Source organism: Triturus cristatus, chromosome 1_1 (genome assembly GCF_964204655.1).
Source record: "Triturus cristatus chromosome 1_1, aTriCri1.1, whole genome shotgun sequence".
Taxonomy (NCBI): domain Eukaryota; kingdom Metazoa; phylum Chordata; class Amphibia; order Caudata; family Salamandridae; genus Triturus; species Triturus cristatus.
In genome coordinates, this window is record NC_140579.1 from 1000194717 (window position 1) to 1000220497 (window position 25781).

At 48.1% G+C, this 25781-nt stretch overlaps 1 long non-coding RNA gene across 2 annotated transcripts in view; it reads right to left on the bottom strand.

The window, feature by feature from the left end:
- Positions 1–3105: 3105 nt before the first annotated feature.
- The window catches only part of LOC146871438 (uncharacterized), a 253451-nt gene continuing 230775 nt past the window's right edge, over positions 3106–25781 (bottom strand). The window contains exons 2-5 of one of the 2 annotated variants that reach the window (XR_014959552.1): positions 10513–10779; positions 3784–3889; positions 3560–3670; positions 3106–3165 (exon numbers count right to left, since the gene is read on the bottom strand). This is a non-coding gene — a long non-coding RNA (uncharacterized LOC146871438). The remainder of the gene's footprint in view (positions 3166–3559; positions 3671–3783; positions 3890–10512; positions 10780–25781) is intronic. The other variant, XR_014959553.1, reaches the window with a different exon arrangement.

Consider the following 25781-nt stretch of genomic DNA (forward strand, 5'->3'; position numbering starts at 1 on the left):
TTGCCCTGGATTGTGATGGTTTGGAGATTGCGGTTTGGGAAAATGAGGGTCAGCCTCTTTGTAAGGACACTAAACGGAAGGCGTCATGTTTCCTATCTGCACTGGAGCAGGCACGAAGACCGGCCGTGTAACTCCCAAGCACAGAGTTAGCAGTGGACTTTTATTCTGTTCTCATGCTATTATAGGCAGTTGTTGAATCAACGTTTCCCTGCCATCATCTTTATTGGTGCGAGTATGGGGGTAGGCCATTTTATTGGTTTTTACGGTTCTTGGCTGCCCTTTGGTATTTTGTCAGTTTAACTGCAGCCTTCATTTTCAAATGTACACGCACGCGCTTACCTTTGCCAAGCTACTGGTCGCGTGCAGTCCTGCGGCGCAGTTCCCTGTGTTCATCTTCAGTGTGACGTGCACGGCTGCTTCACCTTCGTCTTCTGGCTCTTGTGGCCGTTTGGTGCACGGACGCACCTTGAGCCATTCGGCAGCAACGTAGACAGCGTCCCGCCATCTTGAGGTGGACGGCCGCTTTTGTCTTTTCCCTTTCCGTAGTTCCTGTTTGCTGCAGGGTTGCCAACCACGCGATTTTCTGACAACCACAGTGATTTCAATAAAGTTTTGTGAAGGTCGACTTGAGGGCCGGGGACAACGCGGTGTCTTCACGACTTGAACAGCATCTGGAATCGTCGATTTTGGAAGTTTCATGTAGATCCTCCGTTTCATGTATGTCGGAGGTATTCTACAGTGTTCCTGCTTGCCACACGTCACAACCATTTTTCTTGCTATGTGTTGTTTTTTTTGCCACCAGCTTATCTTTGCAGCGAAGTTGTCATGAGGGTGACAAAATTCTGTACTTTGGTAGTGACTTCAACTTATGTATTTGGACAGCGTTTGCAAGTGTGCTGTTTCAGACTAGCTGCCTGTATTTATTCAGAGCCTTATCTGGCAAGTCATGACAACCTGTCTGTGTATCGAGTTTGCTTTAACAAAGTTGGGAGTTATACCGTACACATGAACATGCTCCATTATTTTCACTTACAGTATGGTCTATATCTCATGTCAGAGGGTTGGCATTGCTTAGATTTGTAGTCGTTTGTGCAGTCTGGATGTAGGTGTGCAGTGGTTTTTGTGCCATTTTACGCAGGGGAAGTCTTTGTACGGCAAAATTCGGGTGAGGAGTCACTCACCGGTGGTTGTAAAGTGGCATCTTTGTTTGTTTTCGAAGGGCATGTTTAGATATTGTGCTTAAGTGTGTATTCAGTTAATATGTGTTTTCTTTTACAGCACATTTGATGTCGTGATGCCACAGGATTACAGTTTGAGGAAGGGTCTTCCATTAGTCCTGTGGGTGGTCATCACACTGTTTCCCTACACGAGGGAAGGTTGTGGGTAACATCCCTTTGCTCAGTTTTGTTTTGTTACTCCTACATGGGGTGTGTAACCTCCACAAGGGGGTCAGGAGCTCTTATCAGTTTTGTTTGGTTACTCCTACATGGGGGTACGTAATCTCCACAAGGAGGTTGGGACATTGGTTCAGTTCCCTTATATGCATGGTACCTAGGTTAACCCTCACACAGGCTAGAGTTATGGCTTAGTCCATAGTTAGTTGCGCGCAGTATTGATGTACATCTTTTCATGGTTAACCCTCACACAGGGTTGGGTTTTGGCTTAGTCCATAAATAGTTGCGCGCAGTATTAATGTACATCCCTTCACGGGAGTTTCTATGGGTGACGACCCATATACATGTTTGGTTCCCTTTCTTATGGGATTGTAGTAGTAGGGTATGCTATCTTTAGTGCTACTCTAGGTTATGACTTTGGGCATTGGTTGTGTGGGGTCTTTTACCCTTTCTGTTGTAGTGCATTACGTCACAGTGTTTAATGCATAATGCTTCAAATGTATTTAGGGTAATGTAAATTCTTGCTTCTAAATGTTTGTTATTTCTTTAAGAGAGAGATGGGAGATACTGTTTATCAAATGTATTTATCTTATCCGTTCTTTGTATAATGGTTCTTTCTCCTGCGATGTTTTAATTTTATGTTTGCATCCGTGGGACTTGTACCATTATTTATTTTTCTTGTCGATAGTTTTTCCTTGATGTTTTTTCACTTGCATGTTTGTTTTCGTTGAAGAAAAAGGGATAATGTTATATCCTACTTAATTGATTAACCTGTAGTCCAGCCCTGCTGCCACTAGCTGCTCAGCCAGAGCGTGAGATGGACATAGAATGTTGGTGTGCCTGTGATGCATGGAATGCCTGGGTGTCTGAGTGGATGAGTGTTGGCAGTTGAAGATGGGCTGAGCAGCTAGGGAGGCTGCTCCTGGTGGGGCTGGTACCACACTAGGCTGGCTGGAGTAGAGACAGATGTAACCTGAACTGGAGACTGAATAAAGATAGGTTAAAAATACCTCCTGGCTCCAGGTGTCTTTCTACAGAGATCACAACAAGAGTCCTCCCAGCAGTGCCCAGACACAGGAGGGGTGGGTGCAGAGTCCTCCCAGCAGTGCCCAGACATATGAGGGGTGGGTGCCTATCACTCCCAGCAGTGCCCAGACACAGGAGGGGTGGGTGCAGATTCCTCCCAGCAGTGCCCAGACATATGAGGGGTGGGTGCCTTTCACCCCCAGCAGTGCCCAGACACAGGAGGGGTGGGTGCCTATCACTCTCAGCAGTGCCCAGACACAGGAGGGGTGGGTGCAGAGTCCTCGCAGCAGTGCCCAGACACAGGAGGGGTGGGTGCAGAGTCCTCCCAGCAGTGGACAGAGACATGGTGGTGTGTACACCATCCTACAAGTATCAAAACTCCATGGGTGCATGAAGGCATACACAAAGTGCGACTATATTGAGAGTGGCATGCCAACACATCACTGACAGCAAAACTAACAAAGGTGACGGACTTAAATGGTAGCACTTCACTTCTAGTAATGCTATTGCCTTATCCGGCTGTTAGTGCACAGAGACTCCAGCACCATTCACCTAGTGGTGCCTCAGAAAAAGAGAAATTCTGACAAACAATTCACAATGAATGGAGGTGCACTGAACATAGAAAAGAAGTCCAAAAGTGTTTCTTTGTTTCTTTGTTTAATGTTTATTTTAGATAGATACACAACCGCAGCCAACGCGTTTCGTTCCTTAAAGACAAAAGTTTTTTAACGGAACTTCTTCAGGGCTGCAACAAAAATAAAGAAGAAATATATATAATACAATCATTAAAACTGACGGACGCACACATATATTTACAAACATTAAAAACAGTTTTTTGTCTTATTTTTTAACATCATTCATTTTATACAAAAATAGAGTTGATATATACAAGAAGATACCCTAAAATCATATAGATTCATTACGTTCTTCTACACATTCTCCTACATTTTATGAATACCGATTTCACAAAAATATAGTAGAGAAAAAAAAAAAAATTCCTTATAATTTGTAATGGTCATCCATCAATATACTAAGTCCGAACAGCATAATAACAATTTCTTTAGAAACTCAAGACAATGATTCAATTCTAAATTTATTAACCAAAGCTGAATCTCATAATGTTCAAGCCATTATCTTACCTCAAAGTGACAGCAAGTTGATTACAAGCTTAATATTCCGAGAATGAAGGATACGAAATGAGCAGTATATTCCACTTGATAAAGGAACTATCCAAAAACTCAGAAGGTATTCTAGAAGAATATTTGAGACAAGAAAAACCGATTAGAACAACCCAAGCTTGTTGGCGTGGTGTTTGAGAAGAAGGGGGAGGATAATTAAGGATGAATACAATGAGTTGGCTCACCCAAATTGGTCGCTGAGGGCTTAGATAGATCTAAAAGACCAGTAGTTGAAAATAGAGATACGAGGATCCATTGGGGTGGTGAATTGCAAAGATTCTTACTGAGAATCTAGAATAAATTATGGCAAATAATGAGTCACTTTTATTTAAAAGTGATAGAGATACAATGCGTATAAACAACATTTGCATAAATCATAAAGCACTCCACATGGTTGGCATATATTTCGCAAGGAAAACTAAAAAAGCTTCCAATTTAGATAAACTCAGAAATTACAAACTGCAACTCTTGGACGATATAATAATCAACAAAAAGGGGGCGCTTTTGTTTGTTAAGATTAGCTAGGGTCTCACCTGTACTGTTGCTTCAATTCAAATTGTGAGGAGTATTATCATATACATCATGAATAGATGCTCGGTCTATTGTCAACGAAGTATTAGTCAGACACCTAATAGGGAATATGTAAATATATAAATAAATTGACCGCGAACTTCATTGATGTTCTGTAATCTGATCGGCGTCATGTATATATACATTTTAATCAAGACCTATAAGGCTCAAAATGTCGACTCGTATATTGAATTTTAAAGAAAGAAAAACGGTGAAAATTAATTGAAGAAAAGGAGAAAGAAAAAAAGAGAAGAAAGTCTAAAACCAAAACTCAAATTTGACATAGGTTTCACAGATTAATCTCTAAAGCTTCTACAGAAGATCTGTGATCATTCGGTGCACTTTATATAGGCACTAGAGGATCTATGAAGTTATAACTAAATTTATATGATACTATAAAGTATACAAACAACCCAATGCATCTCTGATGTCATGAACACTTTGACCCACAAAACTCACCAACCCATACAACCAATATGGCTATTGATCCAAACAACTATCTGGAAATAAAATGCACATTATTGCATCTTAAAACATCGCTTCGCCCCCTGTCAAGAACGCGTTCTGGAAATTAAAATACTAATCCCCATTCAAATACCTTGATAAGCGTTTTCTGTTCCCATCCCGAATCGCCGACAGCTTTCATGGTACTATTCCGCTGCTTAAGTACTGAGTTTGAACAGTCTGGATAAGAAACACCTGATCTGACGCGTATAACATGACATCATGGATGCGCGACACCCACATTTGCGTAACCTTGCATAAAATGAGCTCTCACTAATAATTCCGCCATTTTGTAACGTCTAAAGTGTAACAATTTAAAGAGAAATATTTAGAATACGTCTAATGCTCATCGAATCGGAACTCGATATTTAATAAGAAAATTCGATCTACTCGTTTATAATTCTAAAAAGCGGCAATGTGATTTCTAATATAAATGTTAGGTTTGAAGTAGATGAAAAAAAGAATAAATGGTCAATTTGATCCTTATTCAGAAATCAGAAAATACCACAAAATGATTTGTTATTATTCGTTTTTTCACTGACTAAAAGCTGTTTAATATAAAGATAACTAGTTTTGCATTGACCGGAAAATGGGTGGGCGGGCGGCATTAATATTAAGGATACTAGTTTTAAGATCCAATATTTCTGCCATCTTTGAGTGTCAATAAGTGCTAGGCGATGAGTATATGTGGTGTCAAATACGCATATACTTATCAGGAATAATAATATGAAAATGACATGTTTAGCTAACATAGTAGTATAAACTGCAAATAGATGTAAAAAGAATAAATGGTCAATTTGATCCTTATTCAGATATCAGAAAATACCACGAAATGATTTGTTATTATTCGTTTTTCCACTGACTACAAACTGTTTAATATAAAGATGACTAGTTTTGCATTGACCGGAAAGTGGGTGGGCGGGCGGCATTAATATTAAGGATACTAGTTTTAAGATCCAATATTTCGGCCATCTTTGAGTGTCAATAAGTGCTAGACGGTGAGTATATGTGGTGTCAAATACGCATATACTTATCAGGAATAATAATACGAAAATCAGATGTTTAGCTAACATAATAGTATAAACTGCAAAAACGAGTTGTTAATTATTTTTAAGAAAGGCAGCACGATACGCTCCTAACTTTAGTGCAAAACCATATATTATTATCAATTTAATCATAAAATCCTATAAATCACTATGCAACAATTAGAAAAGGATGGAGGTAGGGCAATTACTCATGTTCAAACGAATGTAGAGAAATAATGATGTGGTATTTTTTAGATAGTGTCATTCGATAAGTAAAAAGAAAATCTGCAACAAGATCAAGCAAAATTTAGAGTGTTGTTATTTACACTATGTTGTAACCAGCCTCGAACTGAAAAGGACGTACAGAGAGTGAGGTGTGGGAATAAAGAGCATAGTATTTGAATAATACTGAGTAAAGAGAAAAAGTCCCATATTCCCATAAAGACTACATGGTCAGTCTTGCTGTCAGATCGAGTGAGACAATATTCTATGCAGGGTTTCATATTACTGATATTCCTTAACATCCAAATAAAAGAATGGCATCGCATCTGTAGCATTTGGTCAATTGAGTAACTTCTCAACAAAATCGATGATACATTTTAATGCCACGACTCGCAAATAGTTGGTTTTACTAAAGTTACATACAAGATTTTAACCATTGACAACTGTCTTAATTCAAGAAATAATGAAATTCGTTATCAGTATTATGACCAAACTTGATTGCTTGTAATCTACAGATCCATTTTGCCTCACGTTGTCTTAACATAAGAGCTCTGTCTCCGCCTCTATTACATGCAGCGACATGTTCAATTCCAAAGAACCAAAATGCATGGTCATTAGGATGAGTTTGTTTAAAATGCTCCGCCATAGGATACTTTGGATCTCCTGCAACTATTGCTCTTCTATGCTCCTGTATTCTTAGTTTTAGGCTTCTCGTTGTGCTCCCTACATATATTTGATTGCATTTACAGCCCAATATGTAGACTACAAAACAGGTTTTACAGTTAATAAATTCTCTGATCTTGTATTGTTTCTGAGTATTATACATAAATTCCTTCGTTTTGTTTTTTCCAAAGGCACACATATTGCAGGAGCAGCATGTAAAGAAACCCACCGGTTTCATAGGTAGCCATGTTTTAGGTTTTCTTGATGAAGTCACATAACTAGGGCACAATCTTTCTTTCAAAGTTGTTCCCTTCTTATAACTGATACTTGGATTTTTGGTCAGAGTCATTCCTAAGGCGGGTATTTCCAGTAGCATATGCCAGTTGTTTTTCAAGATACTAAAAATCTTTTGACTATGCGAAGTGTATTTAGTGATGAATCTTGGTTTGTCATTATAGGTTTTCATCTTTTTGGTACTATTCTCCAACGTGGAGTCTCTACTTATTTGATGTACTCTTGAAATGGCTGTTTTTACATCTCTCTCTTCATAACCTCTTTCCAAGAATTTGTTTCCTGTCTCTAAGACATTTTTCTCGAAGATGTTTGTTTCCGAACAGTTTCTTCTTACCCTCCCTAACTCTCCGTAGGGGATATTCTTAATAACTGATCTAGAATGGGCACTCGTAGCATGGAGTACTCCATTGCAGGATGTCTCTTTTCGATACAGAGCACTCTGTATCGTTCCATCTTTCACATATAGATGTAGATCTAAAAAGTCCATTTTTGTTTTGTTGTAATTCATTGTCAGCGTGACATTATACGGATTATTATTAAGATGATGGAAATAATCATGTAAACAGGTTTCAGACCCAGACCATATGCATATTATGTCGTCAATAAACCTCCCCCAGAACACTATATGCTGTGTCCAAGGGGAGGCCTCTCTGCCCCATGCATGGAGGCCCTCATACCATCCCATGAATAGGCATGCGTATGAGGGGGCAAATTTAGTGCCCATTGCTGTACCGCGAAGTTGGCGATACCACTTTCCGTCATGGAGAAATACATTCGTTGTGAGAATCAGTTCCATCATTTTTAAAATCATCATATTATGTTCATAGGTGTCAGCTTTATCTTTGTCTAGGAAGGATTGTGTTGCCAGGAGACCAAACTTGTGCTCAATGCATGTGTAGAGGCTAACAACGTCCCACGTGACAAAAAAAAGTTCATCTGACCAAGCAAAATCCTTCAGTTTGGACAAAACATCTTTACTATCTTTCAAAAAGGATGGTAAGTTGAACATATACTTTTGTAGTTTGTGATCCACAAACTCAGACATTTTCTCAGTAGGTGATCCTACTCCCGAAATTATTGGTCTTCCTGGTGGGAATTTAGCTTTTTTATGTGTTTTCGGAAGTATATAGATGCATGGATAACATGGATTGTTCACTTTTAAGAATCTATATTCCAGGTCATTTAGGAGACATATTTCTTTCCATTCTCCCAACATAAAATTTATTTGGGAGGTAAGTTCGATTATGGGGTTGCCTTTCAATACTTCATAGCAGATTTTATCGCTTAATTGTCGGTCTATTTCACCCATATAGTCAGCCTTGTTCATCATAACAACATTATTGCCTTTATCAGCTTTCCTGATGACTATGGAGCTGTCGTTCTCTAACCTGTTCAGTGCCTCTCTTTCACCTCTGGTCAGATTGTGTTTGTCTTGTTTTGAGTATTTCTCTGATTTTTCTAACTTATATAACTCTTCCGTCACTTTTTTATGAAATTTATCGATGTTTGGATGGTATCCCTGATTGGGAACAAACTTGGACTTTGGTCTTAACCCACTGTCTATATTGACATTTTCTACGATGTCACTGACAGCAGTGTCCTACTCCCATGAGGGTGGATGTCCATCCCCCACTGCATGACACACCACATGTGGGTGTGATGACATATGACACATGCTTACCCACCCCTGGCACTGGCAGCACAATACACACACTGAGAGCATGCAACAAGACTGTATATTCATGTGCCACCCTACTAAACTAAGAGACCCAAAGGGAACACACACTGTCACGCACATTCCAGGACTGATAGGAATGTACAGGTGCTGGGGCAGCCAACAAGTTGGTGCCTCCCATGGAAGAAAAAGGGTGGAGTACCCACAGATACAATGCCCACAATTGTCAGACAGGTGCCCAAAGACCCTGCAGAACACGTAACACATGTGTGCGAGGCTGGGAGTACACAAATGCCTAGTGCGTAAAGGGAACATGTCCACATGAAGTCATGTCAATATACTCCATACACAAGTACAGTGACCACCAAGGATGCCACAAATGATGCAGGTGGAGACATTGCCGAGCATGCATGTCCAAAGTTGAAAGGATCCGTCACACACCCAGGCAATGTAGACAGAGCTCAGCACAACAATTGGGAAACACCCTGCAGGGAAGATGTCAGGGTCCACACAGGAAGGAACACACCTTGGGACAATGTCACCATACAGTAAGAGCTTACATGACCAAAGATTTTTTTGCAGATACCTTGTGATGGCACACAGATACCAGGGTACACCCCATGAGAAGCACACTACAACATTTCCCAGACACCTAACACATTATCACCACCCCAAATCATGGAGCAGCACCACCAACAGCAAGACCAGTAAAGCATTTGTGTGCAAATGAAAAACAAAATGCTTTATTCAGCATGAAAAATCATAGCTAAAGAAATGTCAACTATATACAGGGCCCATAGGCCAGGCCATGTGCCAAGTCCTGGTGGGGGACACTTGGGGACGCGTCTCCCCTAGCTTGCCTGCACAGTTCACACCTCCATATCATCCACAGAAGGGGGGGCATCATGTGGGGGGGAAGGACCAGGCACCGCAGGGACAGGAGGGGCAAGGGTAGGTGTCGTGGGTGCAGGGACAGACGACTCCACCACAGGGGGTGGGGCAGCACCAAAGGTGGTGGTTAGCAGGGCGCTGCACATGGTTGCGTGCTCTTTCAGTGTCTCCCCTGCACCTGAATGAACCACAGTCCCCAAGGAGGGGGGGGTCGGAGGGATGGGTTGCAGCGCTACTGGGGGAGGGTGTGGACAGGGGGGGGACTCAACTACCCTGGCCGGGCACTGCCTCCACCGCTTGCGGGGTGTTGCCACACTGGGGCTGAGGGACACACTGGCCACGAAGGACTCCTTATCTGACAGTTGGCCAGGAGAGCTAAGGGGAGTGGATTTGGAGGAAGTGGGTTGTGAGGACTGCGCACTCCCACTGTGGCTGCATGGCTGCCGTTTGCCCCCCGACCCAGTGGCTGTGCCTACTTCCCCCTGTGTGTGCATGACAGGAGGTGTGCGCTTGGCCTTCCCTGGTGGTGTGCTGCCTGTGTCTGGTGGTGTGCGTGCATGGGGATGTCTGGTTGTGCGTGGGACAGGCATGGGAGTGGGAAGTGTGAATGGTGCAGGGGTAGGGGGGGACGGAGCGCTGCTGGAGATCCACTGCTGCAGTCAGTGATGAGTCTATGGACCTCAGCAACATCCATTGGTCCGACATCGCTGCTGACATGCCCTCCATGTACGACACCATCTGTGTCAGCAGTGTGGTGTGGCCATGGAGGACATTAAGCAGCGATGTCTGACAAACCGCAGAATGTCCACAGACTCGGCATTGACGGCAGCAGGGGAGACAGGGGCAGGGGGTGCCGGGCACTTGGATTAACTGCCAGCCTAGATAACCTTGTGCAAGAGTGACTACCCACTGCCCCGGGAACACATGTCAAGGAGGGGAAGGGAGGAAGAACAGCACGCGTTAACTTTGTGGAACAGGATATGCACTGCACATTTAAACACTGGCAGTGTATCCATGTGACTGCGCACTTCCAAAAGCTGGTGACACACAACAAACACAAATGTACCTACCCCCTTCCTGCTGCTGCTTCTCCAGTAAGTGCCTATCCATCTCTGGGAAGACCACCGCCAGGACACGCTTCATTAGGTGGGTCAGTCGGTGACGCCCGCCGTGGGGGCGTGGTGGTGAATCCCCCAGCAGGACCCGGGCGATCCTCCTGGTCCAGCACCGGATATCCTGCCAGCGTTTCCTCACCTGGGCCAGGCGCCGCTTCCGACCCTCCACCGACCTCACGGCCCTGATGGCCGCCTTCCAGATCTCCCCCTTGGCATAGTTGCCTACCTGTGAGGATGACAAAGTGAGACAACATCAATACACCTGCTACATGTCACAGAGACACACATTTTAACAATTTGGCAGGTGTGAACAGGGCATAGTATGCAGCCAACTCATTGCACCTTTGTCATAGGGACATTATCCTCTGGGGAAGGCAAAATGCACTACGTGGCTTTTGAAGTACACAGGTGGCATGAGGGGTGCGACAGAATCAATGATCATGGCTCACACTGTGCATCACAAGCTACACCAGGATTATGTGCAGCACCTCAAAGCAGTCACATGCCCCAGGCCACTGACGCAACCTCAGCAGAGTACACAGACACACACAGGCACAGGACAATCACCTGCCATTGGCAACTGCGGGTACAAACCTCACTCTGCACATGTGCCACTTGACTGGGGGTGTCACAGGTGTTGGGCTAGCCCAGCACGTCAGACACACAGCACTGCTCCCTGCGCACATCACATGGGTAGGGTATATGCATCCCTCATGCATCTGGGCGGTAACACTCCACATGGACACTCACCCACATGACAGGGGACTTACACACACACCAATGTCCAGGGGACGAACACATCATTTGGACACTCTAACCACAGGTACACTCAACTCACACACATCTGTGTGTACAGTCACCTCTCACACTGGGGGGAACACAGAATCACATCAGGGCTGTAGAAACAACATTCCCAAGTGGATTAGCCAGGCTGAATGTGACATGCACCATGCAGTGATTGTCACAGTAAGCACTATGCAAGTGAGGAGTGCAGACATGCACGACAGCATGCTCTGCATGGGAGACATGAGGCATTCCCCCCCTGGGACCCACTCTAAACAACATTGCATGTCTGTCACACCTGGACACAATGCCAGAAGTGACAGTCACAAAAAAGGGGCACAGTCTAAGCTAGTGGAGTCAGCACTCACCTGCTCCCCTGGTCTCCCATACAGGCTGGGGTACTGTGGGAGGATCACATCCAGCAATGCCACATTTTCCTCCAGGGTGAATGGCTGGGCCCCCTCCACAGACCTGGACATGGTGCCAAAGAAATCACGAGCAGCAGCAGTGGTGAATGAAAGGTTGTGCAGGCAAGTGCTCTCTCATGGGGCCTGGCTGCCTTATATTTGCCTTGCTGGCCTGTTTCATTTACAGGAGTACAGAGTGATTGGTCAATCTCATTTGCATCCTACGTTTCCTCCAATCCCTTTAAACCTACCCCAGTGAGTGGCTTTGCATAGTTTAAAAATTGAGCATGATGTCAAGTCAACAACCACTTTGCAACATAGTATATTGTCTCCAACCGACTCTTGCTGGCCACCTGATGAAAAAATTTGAAATTGAAACTCGGTCTCCATGACAACCAGCATGCATTTAGGCCCATATACTTGTCCCTCATGTGTCCCCTATGTAATTTCACTATACACACACAGGTACGGTGCGTTCCACGCCCCTAGGGCACCACCACTCCAGTGATACGGTCCGTACACGCGTGTGTAGGGTCCGCATCACTATGGTTGTGCTGGCGTAGGCGTACGCCATAGGGATACGGTCCGTACACGCGTGTGTAGGGTCCGTATCACTATGGTTGTGTTGCTGTAGGCGTACGCCATAGGGATACGGTCCGTACAACACAACCATAGTGATGCGGACCCTACACATGCGTGTACGGACCGTATCCCTATGGCGTACGCCTATGGCTATGCAACCATGGTGATACGGGCCCTGCACACGCCTGTACGGACCATATCCCTATGGCGTACGCCTACGGCAACACAACCATAGTGATGCGGACCCTACACACGCCTGTACGGACCGTATCCCTATGGCGTACGCCTACGGCAACACAACCATAGTGATGCGGACCCTACACACGAGTGTATGGACCGTATCCCTATGGCGTACGCCTACGGCTACACAACCATGGTGATACGGACCCTACACATGCCTGTACGGACCGTATCCCTATGGCATACGCCTACGGCAACACAACCATAGTGATGCGGACCCTACACCTGCGTGTATGGACCGTATCCCTATGGCGTACGCCTACGGCTACACAACCATGGTGATACGGACCCTACACACGCCTGTACGGACCATATCCCTATGGCGTACGCCTATGGCAACACAACCATAGTGATGCGGACCCTACACACGCGTGTACGGACAGTATCCCTATGGCGTACGCCTACGGCTACACAACCATGGCGATACGGACCCTACACACGCCTGTACGGACCGTATCCCTATGGCGTACGCCTACGGCAACACAACCCTAGTGATGCGGACCCTACACACGCGTGTACGGACCGTATCCCTATGGCATACGCCTACGGCTACACAACCATGGTGATACGGACCCTACACACGCCTGTACGGACCATATCCCTATGGCGTACGCCTACGGCAACACAACCATAGTGATGCGGACCCTACACATGCGTGTACGGACCGTATCCCTATGGCGTATGCCTACGGCAACACAACCATAGTGATACAGACCCTATACACGCCTGTACGGACCGTATCCCTATGGCGTACGCCTACGGCTACACAACCATAGTGATGCGGACCCTACACACGCGTGTACGGACCGTATCCCTATGGCGTACACCTACAGCAACACGACCATAGTGATAAAGACCCTACACACACCCTCAGAGCGTGTGTACAGTGCGTTTCACACCTTACACTGGTGACAGGCGGCACACAGAAAGGAATTGAGCTGTCATACTTGGCCAAGGCTGGACATCAAGTCATTGTCAGTGCAGTCCTACATGTCTCGGGCCTAGGTGTGTCAGGCTGTGATGTGGCACAAATCTCCTCATGTTTGAACCCAATAGATGTGTGATGAGCTGTGTACACATGTCATGTGTCAAGGTGCACTATGTGCCACACATCCCCTTCACACCTTTGACATGTGTGCATGTAGTACAGACTTGTTGAGCACTGCGTCACTGGCATGGCACAGTCGCCAACACCCGCAATTGTCCCCTGATGCCAGGTACATGGATAATGACACCTGACATGTGACTACCGGCATTGCACGATGTGAGTATGTCATGTGTGTGTCATGTGTTCCCATAAGCTTGCTGTTGGTGTTCCGTCAAATGCATCTGCAGTTGCTGCATCCAACATGTGCATGTGTGTGGATGGGCATGGCACACTATTATGCACACCAGGACACATGTGGAATCAGACGTAACATGTGTATGTATGCATCGAACATGGACTTGCGAGACAAGGACATGTCTGCGTAGTATCAATGTATGTGTGATCAGTTTTGACATGTACCCCTGCATGGCAAGGTGTGTGGTCTGTCCTTTTTTCAGGGACATGTGACCTGTGCCTCTAGTGTTCCGCAACCTGTCTGTATGATAAACATCCTTTTTCTGCACACATGTGGATGTCTGTCACTCCTGTAATGCGTCTGCCTGTTCACTTACATTGGCCCACAGCTAGTTTCATGCCATGTCATGTTGAGCTTGTGAATCCACGTTTGTAGCTGGCTCTTGGTAGGAGTGTCACCTGCCTGGCATACGTGTCCAGGATATATTGCACAGACCTGACTCTGCATGTAGCATATGTGTATTGGCTGTTCAACATGTGCTCAGTACATTGACAGTGTTGTTGTACTGTACTCACTCTTCGTTGTCCCTTCCAAATTACTGCAGGGCTCCGCCTCTCCCCCGACCAATCCCAGACTTGGCTGCCCTGAGGGAACGTGACTGTATACGCCGCTACCGCTTCACCCAACGGTAGATTCTGAACTTGACAGCAAGGCTGGCACCACATGTCCAACCGCTACACAGGTATCCTACTGCACTGACACCCAAGATGAAGGTGATGGCAGCCCTACATTTCTTTGCCACGGGTACGTTTCAAGAGACCATAGCTCATGTTGGTGGCATGTCCCAGACCATGTTCAGCCGTGTCCTGCATGATTTTTTAGAGGCCATGTTGGGTCACCTGGATGAGTTTATTCATTTCCCAACTCCTGAGCAGTTGACAGGTGTCAAGGGTGACTTCTATGTCCTGGGAGGAATGCCCCATGTCATTGGGTCTATTGATGGGACACATGTGGCTTTGGTACCACCACAGGCACAGGAGGTAGCCTATAGAAACAGGAAACTTTACCACTCCATTAATGCCCTTGTGGTGTGTCTTGCTAACATGGTGATTTCCCATGTCTTTGTTCGTTTTCCAGGATCAGCACACGATGCCTACATCATGAGGCGTAGCAGGGTGCATGAAATGATGCTGCAGCTGCGCAACGAACGAGCATGTCTTGTTGGTGGGTATACTCTGTTACTCCTGTATTTAGCGTCATCTTTCTGTCTTACTGCTTCTCCTGACCCACTTCTGTCCATGATGTTTCCATGTAGGGGACTCTGGCTATCCCAACATGCCATGGCTGATCACGCCTCTCCGCAACCCCAGAACGGCTGCCGATCACCGGTACAACAACGTCCATGGGCAGACCAGGCGAGTGATAGAGAGGACCTTTGGCCTCCTGAAGAGCCGATTCCGGTGCCTCCACAAGACTGGCGGCGCACTCCCATATGCACCGGTGATGGTCTGCAAAATCTTCCTCGTGTGCTGCATGCTGCACGACATGGCAGTGGAGAAAGCCGTGCCACTCATCCTGGATCCGGATGAGCAGGAACATCCACCCGTGGAGGACGAGGGGCTTGGTGACGAGGCAAGTGATGTTGAGGAGGAGGAGGAAGAGGACATCTGGAGTCGGCTCATACACAACTTCTTTGCTTAGTGGTGAGTTGCAGTGTGTGAGTGTGCACGCATTGAGCCTTGTGTGGCATGTGTTGCAATGTGTGGGTCCATCTGCATGTATGGCAAGTGAGTCAGAGGTGTGTTTGGATATGTCACTCCAGTGATGGTGTAATAAAAGAATGTCTTTCCTGAGACACTATTTTCACCTAGCATGTTGACAACCTTATACGTGTCGAGTACATGCCCATGCATGCGGATGTGCTTCTTTTGGCTCACTTCTTGCGTGTCTCTCATCCCCAGGTATTTGCGCATGCTGTCTGCTGGTGGCATTGTTGTGCTCCTGCTATTCCTCATGAATACAGCAACGTGTGCTGAATCAGCGTAACATGCACGGACATGTTGAAAATTCACCTTAGGGTAAGGGATGCACCACGGCTTTTTGGGTGTGCTATTTGTTTGGAATGTGTGTGCACTGCTCCTGTGCATGTTTGGTTACTTAGCATACATGTCGAATCACCATGGGACACATGACATGGAGCTGGATTCACCTGAATTGATAGTCACACTTGGTGACAGTCATCTCTAATGTGATTGTGGATTGGGATGAAGGCATCAATGTGTGTAACACTGCCCTTGGAAACATACGGGATGCACCGGGTTGACATAGTGTGGGACATCCCCTTTAGAGGCTCAATGGTGAATTGCAGCCTCTCGGTGAGCAGCACGGGGTGTTTGCCTCAAACCCGTAACTTGTGTGCCAGTTCTATGGATTTCCTGCATCTGTGGTGCAAAGGGGGGTGCCAGTGTAGGTTCCACATGTTCATCCACATGACCTGTGCATCTGTTAATATAGATGCATTTGCCTTCCGGCAAACATGACTAATAAAGGTGTCCCTCAGCCTCCAAGGTGCCTCATCTCTGTCAATGCAGGACTCTTGCCACTGTGCATGCGGCATGTCTGGCATAGTTGTCACAGATTGTGCATATGAGTCTGTGTGTAGAGTAGCAAGATGCAAGCTGTTTGTCAGGGATTATGATATGTACTGTGCATGATGTACATGGCTGTGTAGGTATTTTGGCATCTCAGTCCCCACAACGGCCACTTTGCTGCATGTGCATCCATTGTCTGTGTGTGTGCCATGTTGAACCAGACACGCCTTCCTTCTCATACACCTTTTGCAGTAGTCCTTTCTGACATGCTTGTGTTAGTGTGCAACTTGTGGCATGGTTTTCAGGACATGGTGCCTGCTGCTGCAGGCCCTGCAGCAAGGGCACACAGAGTTTCTATATTTGCCCTCACACACACGCCTCTAAGACGCACCCCCCTTCCTCCCTCCACCCATTCATTTTGGTGTAATCTGCTTGTGTGTGACACAGTTGCGGTGGGAAAGGCTGGACCGTCTGCACATGCTACGTGCACATTGCACATGCCTCATGTCCTTGCATGTGCCACATCACGCTACACCATGATGTTGAGGCCACCCACCAAGCAGTGTCCATCCAATACATCTGTTGCATGCACTCAGGCATGCACTCATCGCCCACACTACACCTTGGCATAATGAGTGTGCAACTCCAACTGCCTACACAGCGTTGGCACGCCTTCCAGGCCCTGTCACACCAACCATGTCATGTCCCTTCTACTCCCCACCGGCTCTGTACCCCAACAAGACCATGGGAGTGGTACTCCAGGCCTCTGCATGTAGTATGGTGTCGTTGTGGGACACATGGCACAGGTATCATGTCTCAGCGTGTCAGTCTACAATGTGTCCAGGATCCCCCTCTACACCATGACATGCGCACTGCATCTCATCATCATCTGATGTCCCATTGCCAGCCAGGTGCTCCTCACCCTCCCCAAAGACGCAGTCCTTGCCAGTTCTCATATTGATTAATGCACGGTATCCATTGGCAGATGGCTGAACATCGGCCACCTGATGCTGGACTTGTACACGACTGAGGTGTTCATCTGCCGATTGTCCCCTTACAGCTGGGTCAACTGCTTGTGTCCCACCCGCAAGGGCCCTGCACAGGCACACAGTGTCCACGCACACCAGCTGGTGTGCATCATGGATTGCTTGCTCACATGTGCTATGCTGATCACCAGCATCTGTACCTCAGGCTTCAGCACACTCTGCATTATGCACAAGATCCACAGTTCGATCCATCTCAAGGCAAGACAGACCATCCCCCAGGTCAACTACAACATCCGTGTCTAATCCTACCCTGCACTCTAGGGAGAAGTACGTTACGACTCCCATGATACTTGTCCACATCCAGGGTGCATATGCACAGCTCTGCTTCAACATCCAGCAACCCAGCCACATCACCGTCCAACAGAGATAGCTGCAATGGTTCACTGTCGGCTGCAGGATGACCTTCACAATCCACGCCCACACTCAGGATACAGCCCACGACCCCAACACAACCTTGTGGCACTGTCATCCAAGACCCCATTGTGCCATCTCCATGCATCCAACCTTGGCCTGGGCACCATTCTCCACATCCACCTGACTCCAGCATGCAGGACATTGTTCTCCCACCTGGCTACACATACCTGGGACTCCCACCCCAGGACACTCCACATGATCCCTGACCTCTACGCATGACTGTTGCTCTTCGAAATAGGTCTGTCCGCACAGTTGGGCAGGCACCCCCTCAGCTGGTTGGGCCCATCACGGGTGAGTATGGTGCTCCATGTCTGTATTGGATGATACATTGTGACCCATGTGTGTCCTGTGCCAGACTCAGACCCCAGGGTATGCATAGTTGGAGTTACTTCAAAACTCAGGCATGGTTTGACTTTCCAACACACACATGGTATGGAATAATGCAAAATGACGGCATCATCTCGTGATTTGTATGATTTTTATTAGTGGTGGGGTACGTGTTTGGGGGGATGTAAAGAGGTGCTTGCCGGGTGTCTGTAATCCAAAGTTCACGGGGGGAGTTGGGATCCTTGCCATTGGAAGTCATCAGAGTCCATGCCACAGTCTTTGTCAACATTGGTCAGACAGTGACCAGCAAGTCCATGTGGCAGAGAATGTCATTGGATGAGGTGCTGCTGTTGCGCCAGAGGGCCAGGTGCCAGCCCAGGTGGCCTGGGAGATGGTGATGGTCCGCTGACTCTCACGTTCTTTTGCGTGGACGACCCACCTTCCTCGGGGGACCCTCAGAAGCAGGCCGTGACGTTGTCTGTGGTGCTCCGTCGGACAAATCCTCCTCCTCCTGATCCCTCCCTGTGGCTGGTGTTGATCTTCGCCTGGTGGCACAGGGAGGGCTGCCCATGTTTTCGGCAATCCGACGGAGTGAACGGCTCATGTCCGTTACCACCGTCACGAGCTCAGCCTGTCTTGCCTCCATCCGTCCTTGGTGTTGCTGTTGACTGGCATATTGCTCGGCCTGCATGTTCTTCATCTCATTGAGGGTCTCCACTACCTGGCTGATGCCCCTGGTGTCACGCCGGTATGTGTCAAGGATGTTGCGTGCATGTGACATAACGGGTTCCTCAGCTGTCTGGTCAGGTTCGTGCCTCCGCCGTCCTCCACTCCCACCACCCCTGCCCACTTGAGCGTGGCCTGCCGTTGTGGGCACATTGGGTCTCCGGGACCCCTGAGGGATGGAATTTGCGGGGTCACCTGCCTCCTCCTGGGTGCCCAGAGTTCCTTGTCCCTCCTGGTCAGGCTGGCTGCGTTGTGTGCGAGCAGGGCTCCTGTGTGTATCCTGGGATGTGGCAGGAATGGGGGTGGTGGTTGGCACAGTTGTACCTGACGCAGGTGCTGCAGGTGCTTGGGCACCAGAGGGGCCATGTTGGTCGGGGTCATCCACAGTGTGGTGAGAGTTGTCGCTGCCGGTGGGATCATCGTCACGCCGAGCCTGGTCCTGTGATTCTTCCCCCCCCAGTGTTGGGGAAAGATCAACGACGTTGCCCTGTGTGTGAGAGAGAGAGACAATGTTAATGGTGTTTCATGCGTCATCCATGTTTCATACATATTCAAGTTGGCACAGTTCCTCTGGGTAGTTGGATATGTTTAGCATTCCTCTCACAGTGCACTTGTGGATGGGTATGTTGCGGGGGACAGATTGATATGTACGCCTGGTTATTTGGCCTGTCTAATGAGTGTTGGGATGCTTATTTGGCTATGGATTGGTCTTGTTGTGTCACATATCCATTGTGGGAGTGCCAATTTGCGTTGGCTGCCCCGGGGGTGTGTGCTTGTGTAAGGGGGGGGGGGGGTGACCGGGCATGCTGTTGGGTGTGGTGTGATTTGTCATTGGATCTACCAGGTGATGTGTCTATCCCCTCATGGTGCCTGCTGGCATTACAGTGAATGTGAGTTCCTGTGATAGGTAGGTGGCATGTGGAGTTGGTGTTTGAGTGTTCAGTGGTCACAGGTTTGCCTTGTGCTGTCTACAGTAGAGCCAAGTGTCATCTACCTTGTCTGTACTTGGCAAGTCCCTGTGCATTGTGCATGGTGCATGGGTATGTTCCTTGGCCACAGCTGTCAACACTTTTCCTATGTGCGACACACTCTTTGTTGTTGCATCACTTTTGAATGCAGTGAGCAGTGTAGCGAGCGTGCATAGCGAGCGCTGCAGAACCGACTTACGTGTTGCACTGCACGCGGCCAAATGGTGCTTTCTCATGTCTATTGGAGAATGCAGGTAGGTAACTTATGCATTTGTGGCTGGGTTCTAACAAACACAGTGAGTGGGTATACTGGGTGTGAGGTTAGGCTTGTGCCTGCAGCAAGGATCGACTCGTGCACAGTTTGACACATGGCCCAGTGCTTTCCAAACGAATGAGGGGTGTTTCACGCACTGCCAGACCTTGTCAACATGCACACAGTCCACCTGCTAATGAGCGGACATGCCCACACCACCCAAGGGTGATTTTGTCTCCCTCTGTCTCCCTCTCTCCCTCCCTCTGTCACCCTCCTCCCTCTGTCTGTCTCCCTCTGTCGCCCTCTGTCTCCCTCCCTCTCTCTCCCTCTCCCTCCCTCTGTCTGTCTCCCTCGGTCACCCTCTGTCTCCCTCCCTCTCTCTCCCTCTCCCTCCCTCTGTCTGTCTCCCTCTGTTGCCCTCTGTCTCCCTCCCTCTCTCTCCCTCTCCTTCCCTCTGTCTGTCTCCCTCTGTCGCACTCTGTCGCCCTCCCTCTCTCTCCCTCCCTCCGTCTGTCTCCCTCTGTCGCCCTCTGTCTCCCTCCCTCTCTCTCCCTCTCGGTCTGTCTGTCTCCCTCTGTCGCCCTCTGTCGCCCTTTGTCTCCCTCCCTCTCTCTCCCTCTCCCTCCCTCTGTCTGTCTCCCTCTGTGGCCCTCTGTCTCCTTCCCTCTCTCTCCCTCTCCCTCCCACTGTCTGTCTCCCTCTGTTGCCCTCTGTCTCCCTCCCTCTCTCTCCCTCTCCCTCCCTCTGTCTGTCTCCCTCTGTCACCCTCTGTCGCCCTCTCTCTCTCTCCCTCTCCCTCTCCCTCCCTCTGTCTGTCTCCATCTGTCGCCCTCTGTCGCCCTCCCTCTCTCTCCCTCTCTCTCCCTCTGTCTGTCTCCATCTGTCGCCCTCTGTCTCCCTCCCTCTCTCTCCCTCTCCCTCCCTCTGTCTGTCTCCCTCTGTCGCCCTCTGTTGCCCTCTGTCTCCCTCCCTCTCTCTCCCTCCGTCTGTCTGTCACCCTCTGTCGCAATCTGTCGCCCTCTGTCTCCCTCCCTCTCTCTCCCTCTCCCTCCCTCTGTCTGTCTCCCTCTGTCGCCCTCTGTCTCCCTCCCTCTCTCTCCCTCCGCCTCCGTCTGTCTGTCACCCTCTGTCACCTCAGCCCAGCTTCCTGGGCACACACACTTTGCAGGTCTTTCAAAGGCCATTGGCTTGTTAATGTGGCTTTGTTTAGAATCTCCCGGACCCCATTGGGCAGAGTGTCTCTGAGTCTGCGCTGCAGCGGCGGTGTGTGCTGACACTCTTTCACAGTGATGCCTCTTCATTAGCTGCTGTTATGTGCAAATTGGGCCTTCATACCCATGTCATCCTGCGACGCGGCTGCCATTTGCAGGCGACACAGTATAGTGTCGGGACACACTGTTTGTATAGCTCTGCCCTAGGCCATATGGGCTGAGGGCATTGGTGTCTGCTTCTGAGTTGCACAATGTGATTTTGGAGGCCCCCCTCCCGGCATCACGGACATCCTGTCTTGTGTTGGTGTTTTGTGTGGCCTGTGACTTGGCATGGCCTTGCTTGGTGCATGGGGCATGGAGCCGCTAGTGGCATGTGCGTGTTTTTGGAGTGTGGTTGTGTCCGGTGATGGCTTTTGGATAGTTGCGTGCATTATTGTGAGTTGGGTTGTTGATGCGGTTCCCCCCATGTGGGGTGAGTTGTTTGTGTACTCACCAGGCTCGGCGACTCCTCCTACTCCGTGTACTCCCACCGGCGGCAGCGTGCGCATCACCTTCTCCTCCCAGGGATGGTAGTGTACCGGTCTGCGGGGCGGGCCACCTCCAGTGATGTTCCCCTGCTTGTATTCGTCTGTCATTTTGCGGCAGACCGTCCTCCGCAGATCGTACCACCTGGCTTGGCATTCATGCCTGGTCCTTCTGATGGGCGCAACAGCATTCACCATCTCGATGATCCTCTGCCACATGGCTGATTTAGCTGCTACGCTGGTCTGTCTGACCAATGTTCCAAAGAGCTGTGGCTCGACTCTGATGATTTTGTTGACAAGGATCTCCAGCTCCGCTGTTGTGAACTTTGGATTCCTGCCTGTGGGCATGGTGTGGGGTGTGGGTGTGGAGGGTTGTGGGTGTGTGTGTGTGTGGTTGTGAAGGTGTGTGTGTGAATGTGATGAGGGGGTGTTTGTGAAGGAGGTTGTGTGAAGGTGTGCAAGTGTAAGGTGTAGTAAAGGTTCAAGTATGGTGCTGTGGGTTGTCTGTGGGGTCTGGCAGCAGTGGGTCTGTTGCAAAGGCTCATGGTTTGTGTCTGTGGGCCCTTTTTATTGGTCCATTTGTGGGTGTGGCTGTGTTTGAACTTTGGGTGGGTGTGTTATAAGGAGTGGTTGTGTTTTGGGCCTCTGTTTACCTGTTTGGCTGTTGCAGGTCAGTGTATTGGATGTATTTGGGCTTGTTGGACGTGTTTTGTGGTGTTGTGCGATTCAACTGGACTCTCCTTGTGGTGTTTTGCAGTGTCCTGGTTCAGTACGTGTGTTTTTCGCGTCTGTGAGGTGCGTACATCGGCCATGTTGTTGTACACTGCTCACATTTGCTATGGCTTAGTACGACTCGTACGCAAGGCTGCGTGAGGGTTCTGGTGTAGGGGCCTCGGGTAGGGTGCGTAAAGGCATGGGCAGGGTGTAGGGGCCTGGGGGTACATGCCGTACATATGTGAACCGAGGGTACGGCGCGTACATGGGGGGCTGGGGGTACGGCGCGTACATACGGGGTGCTGGGGGTACGGTGTGTGCCCCCACCCCCGTATGGATGGTGCGTACCCCCACCTCCATATGGACGGTGCGTTCCCCCAGCCCCCGTATGTAAGCACCGTCCCCCAGCACATACCCCCAGCCCCACATATGTACGCGCAGTACCCCCAGCCCCCGTATGTACGGGCCGTACACCCGCCCCCTGTATGTACGTGCCGTACCCCCAGCCCCCTCCTATGGATGGTGCGTACCCCCACCCCATAGGTACGGAGCGTACCCCCACCCCATCTGTAGGTACAGAGCATACCACCACCCCCGCTGGGGGTCCGCACCGTACATACAGGGGGGTGGGGGTACGCTCCGTACCTACGGGGTAGGGGTACGCTCCGTACCTACGGGGTGGGGGTACGCTCTGTACCTACGGGGGTGGTGGTATGCTCCGTACCTACGGGGGGGTGGGGGTACGCTCCGTACCTACGGGGTGGGGTGGGGGTACGGCGCAGACATGGGGGGGTGCTGGGGTACGGTGCGTACGTGGGGGGGTGTGCTGGGGGGGTGTTCGGCGCGTATGCAGGCACATATTTGGACATCTCCATAGTTGCTATGGGAGTTCGCACCGTACGGTGTTTTTTCCATACGGTTGTACATTCGGACGGACGGGACGGATCGTACTTGTGCGCTCGGACTTCAGTTTCTCGATTTGTAGGTAAAACTGTCCGGGGACGTGTCGGACACTTTTTCCGACCTGAGGACGTGTCGGGGAATTTTCCCAATGCGATTCGTATGGATTTTTTCACATACGAATCGTACTTGCCAGTTTGTACGGGACATGTACGATTCGTACGGAAAAAAAAACGTATACGAATCGTACAGGGAATATTTTTAACGGATCGAAATCGGAACATTTGTTGGATAGTGAGAACGTAAAAATTACTATTCCCACTCCAGTGAGTGCAACAGTACGGAAAATGTTGGATAGCGTAGGGGTAAAAATTACTATTCCCACTCCAAAGAGTGCAACAGTAGTGAAAGCGTTGGATAGCGAGAGGGTAAAAATTACTATTCCCACTCCAGAGAGTGCAACAGTAGGGAAAATGTTGGATAGCGTAGGGGTAAAAATTACTATTCCCACTCCAAAGAGTGCAACAGTATTGAAAGCGTTGGATAGCGGAAGGGTAAAAATTACTATTCTCACTCCAGTGAGTGCAACAGTAGGGAAAGCCTTGGATAGCGGGAGTGTAAAAATTACTATTCCCACTCCAAAGAGTGCAACAGTAGTGAAAGCGTTGGATAGTGAGAGGGTAAAAATTACTATTCCCACTCCAGAGAGTGCAACAGTAGGGAAAGCGTTGGATAGCGTAGGGGTAAAAATTACTATTCCCACTCCAGTGAGTGCAACAATAGGGACAACGTTGGATAGCGTAGGGGTAAAAATTGCTATTCCCACTCCAAAGAGTGCAACAGTAGGGAAAGCGTTGGATAGCGGGAGGGTAAAAATTACTATTCTCACTCCAGTGAGTGCAACAGTAGGGAAAGCCTTGGATAGCGGGAGTGTAAAAATTACTATTCCCACTCCAGAGAGTGCAACAGTAGGGAAAGCGTTGGATAGCGGAAAGGTAAAAATTACTATTCCCACTCCAGTGAGTGCAACAGTAGGGAAAGCGTTGGATAGCGTAGGGGTAAAAATTTCTATTCCCACTCCAGTGAGTGAAACAGTAGGGAAAGCGTTGGATAGCGGGAGGGTAAAAGTTACTATTCCCACTCCAAAGAGTGCAACAGTAGGGAAAGCGTTGGATAGCGGGAGGGTAAAAATTACTATTCCCACTCCAAAGAGTGCAACAGTAGGGAAAGCATTGGATAGCGGGAGGGTAAAAATTAGGGGTGGGCGGAATTTGCGGAATTAACCTTTGCAAATTATCGCGAAAATGTTTAAAATTATCGCAAACAAGCAGAAATATCGCGAAGATGCGGAAGTTTTTTTCCGGCATGTTCGCGAGATTTTCTGCATGGTTGCGGGTCGCCAACTTACCCATGTGGTTGCTTGCGGGCGCGGCCATCTTGTTTTGAGTTGTTCTCGCGGTGCATGATCGCGAGAAGAAAGACGTGATCGCGCGACGCATGACGTCACAGCGGGCGCGAACTGTCGCGAGACAGCGCAAATGGCTAAAAACAATACAACATCTCATGGAGAACGCGACCGGATCAAGAAAACTTGTCGGCGAACGCAGGGATTCAGGTAAGGCGATCGCGCGCGCGCGAGAATGTATTATTTTACAGCGCGAGCAAGAAACAAATTATCGCCAAGCTGCGGAAACCGGAATTTTTGACATTTTCGCGCTCTCCGCGGAACGCGAAAATGTCAAATTATCGCAATTTCCGCGAACGGAACGAAATTTTCGCCCAGGCCTAGTAAAAATCACTATTCCTTCTCCAGTGAGTGCAACAGTAGGGAAAGCGTTGGATAGCGGGAGGGTAAAAATTACTATTACCACTCCTGAGAGTGCAACAGTAGGGAAAGTAATGATTTAATATTAAAATAAGATTACATTAATTATCAATACCAGTAAAAAATTAATGAACAATAATTAACAATTAATAAAAATTAATTACCATTGAAAAAATAATAATTACCAATTAATAAAAATGTATTAGCAATTAATAATTAATTATCAATTCATTATCAATGCATATAAATAAAAAATAATATTGACTTTATTACAATTAATTTACTTCCCACCCAATTCCCCTATAAAGCCAAAACCCACTCCCAATAATAAAAAATACAATTAACATTATTATCAATTAATCAATTAAGAAAAATTAATATAGCAATTAAAAAAATTAATTTGCAATTATTAATTAATTATCAATTATTT